Here is a 2856-nt window from a genome sequence, read left to right on the forward strand (position 1 = left end):
CATTGAGGTGATGTGACTTGTTCAAGATCACCCAGTAAGTGAGAGAAAAAGCAAAGACCTTTCATTCATTCATTCAATAAAAGTTTATTGATTCCTCTTTACCAGGCATGTTCTAGGAGATGAAAATATAAACTTATTCAACAAAAAGTTCCCACCCTTGTGTTGCTTATGTTTGTCATGTGGTCATGGATATGAACAACAACGTAATGTCAGATGGTGCTAAGTGTCAGGAAGAAATCCAGACCATGGGGATAGGGAATGAAGGAGGAGAGGAAATATTACATTTGATAAGGTGGTGTGGGCTTGTTTCTCTAAGAAGTAAATGAAATGAGGACTCAAGATATATCTGAGGGAAGAGCATTCCAAATAGAGGGAACAGCAGGCGCAAAGGCCCTGGTGCAGTAAGGAGGCCGATATGATCAGGATGTCTAGATTTGCCATCCACAGCCCCTTCATCAAACTACACTACCTCTAAGTCATCAGGGGTGTCTCAGGGGTCTTTATGTCATATACAGTGTCCAGGTTTGAGAGTGACTCTAAGAACCTAGAAGTCACCATGCTGCTCAGGTTGGAACAGAATTTGTGACCTTCACAGGTACAACAGATGCAGAACCTCAGTGTAGCAAAACACAAACAGCTCTGACTGGGAGATCAGGAGACCTGAGGGACAATCTTTGTTCTCCTACTGAATGTGCAATAGTGGTCAAACCCTCTTGGAAGATCAGATTGTTGTTTTTAAATTTTAATTAGAATTTAATTTTTATTAAAAATTTTTTAAAAAAATGTTTATTTACTTTTTGAGCGAAACAGAGCATGAGTGGGGGAGGGGTAGAGAGAGAGAGAGAGAAAGAGAGGGAGGCACAGAATTGGAAGCAGGCTCCAGGCTCCAAGCTGTCAGCACAGAGCCCGACAGGGGGCTCGAACTCACGAACCACGAGGTCATGACCTGAGACAAAGTCAGACCCTTAACTGACTGAGCCACCCAGGCGCCCATTAAAAAAATGTTTTTAATGTTGATTTATTTTTTGAGAGCTAGAGAGACAGAGTGTGAGTAGCAGAAGGGCAGAGAGAGAGGGACACAGAATTTGAAGCAGGCTCCAGGCTCTGAGCTGTCAGCACAGAGCCTGACGCAGGACTCGAACTCAGGCTGGGAGATTGTGACCTGAGCTGAAGTCTGATGCTTAACTGACTGAGCCACCTAGGCGCCCCTAGAGTCTAATTTTTAGTTTTAAATGGGTGAGTTCCCAATTTTTTCATGTATCTTGACTTTTTTGTTGTGGTTATTATAGCTTAGTACAGAAATGTACACAAATCTTACATGCATTGCTTGATAAATTTTTTATGTATGCATGTGAGACTTCATCATCTACATCAGGATATAAAACATTCCAGTGTCTCTGAAGCCTTTTTAAATGATGTGTCTCTCCCTGGGCCAATGCACTGCTCTCAACCTCTGCCAGACAACTATCTGACTGCTACCAGCATCCATTAGGGTTGTCTGTTCCTAAATTCATACAGAAGGAATCACACAGGATGAACTTTTTAATGCCCATCTTCTTTTACTCAAAGTTATGTTTTTGAGATTATCCACGTTGTTGAGAGTCGCAAGAGTTAATTGTTTTTCATTGCAGGGTAGTGTTCCATCACACGAATATCACACTTTATTTCTCTGTTCTCCTCTTGATGGCCATTTGAGTTCTTTCCAGTTTGGAGTTCTTATAGACAAGCTGCTACGATCATTCTTGTGCAGGTCTTTTGTTGGACATAAACACTCACGTTTCTTGGGTTTGTACTCAAGAATTGAATTGTCTGAGCTTCTTTTCAAGTTCAAATATTTCTGACCATTACATGACAGCAGGTGTATTTTAGTAGCTGTTAATTTTAGGTAAAGTCAGTAAGGCTTTTAAATGCTTCTTTATCAACTGTGAACATACCTGTGTGCATTTGGAAAAATATCCATATGAGATATTATTTATTTGGTCTTCACCTAGGACATGGTGTCCAAATGGTTCTTGACCTATAGCTGGGGAATCACTGCCTTAGAGAATGACTACAGTGTGCTTGAGGTGTAATCCTCTATGATTCTAGAAGGCAGTGCTCCAAAAGGCATGCATGTCCCTTGTTTCTTGACGGAACTTTCACCTCTTGAGCTGTCTTTTTTCACTCAGATGATGATGTTCAGATATGGAGCTCTCTTCTGAAAATGTGTGCTGTCTGGCTCACGACGTTATTATAGTATTGAGTGATGGATGTAAGTAGTATCAAATATCTTCCTTTCATCTGGGACCTGCCCTTCTCCAAACTGAAGTCCAGAGTGTTGTGAAATGGTCCAGTGAATACAGTATACTAGTTTATTCTTGGGGGTCAGGAGGTACTGGGGGCTCCTGTGACCAGGGGGATGACTCTCAAGGGGGCGGCGTGAAGGTTCTGTTGCAGGCAGGACTGATGGCAAACCAAAGTGACAGACAGATGGGATGCGCCAAGGCGTGGTAGGCAGTGTAGAAGCTCTTTGGTTTTGTTTGTCTAGCATATTCCACTCTCTTTTATTTATTTTCAGTGAAGACTGTACTTCTTAAACACAGAGTAGGAATTCTGAGCCAGCATAGCCAATTAAAATACTCATTTGCCCTGGCTTCCGGCATTGGTTGAAGAATGAACAAACCAGCCATGCTGCACTAATCACGATCCTTCTAATTTTTTTCAATGTTTATTTTTGAGAGACAGAGAGACAAAGAGTGAGCAGGGGTAGGGCAGAGAGAGAGGGAAACACAGAATCTGAAGCTGGCTCCAGGGTTCCAGCTGTCAGCACAGAGTCCTATGCAGGGCTTGAACTCACGAACCGTGATCATGACCTGA

The 2856-nt window shown here is 42.3% G+C and overlaps 1 long non-coding RNA gene across 1 annotated transcript in view; it reads right to left on the reverse strand.

The window, feature by feature from the left end:
- Window positions 1-2684: 2684 nt before the first annotated feature.
- LOC147574712 (uncharacterized) overlaps window positions 2685-2856 on the reverse strand; it is an 8084-nt gene continuing 7912 nt past the window's right edge. Inside the window, exon 4 of the long non-coding RNA XR_015243448.1 lies at window positions 2685-2856. This exon is cut by the window's right edge and continues 933 nt beyond it. This is a non-coding gene — a long non-coding RNA (uncharacterized LOC147574712).

This window comes from Puma concolor, chromosome D4 (assembly GCF_028749965.1).
Source record: "Puma concolor isolate L17-30 chromosome D4, mPumCon1.1.hap2, whole genome shotgun sequence".
In the NCBI taxonomy this organism is placed as follows: domain Eukaryota; kingdom Metazoa; phylum Chordata; class Mammalia; order Carnivora; family Felidae; genus Puma; species Puma concolor.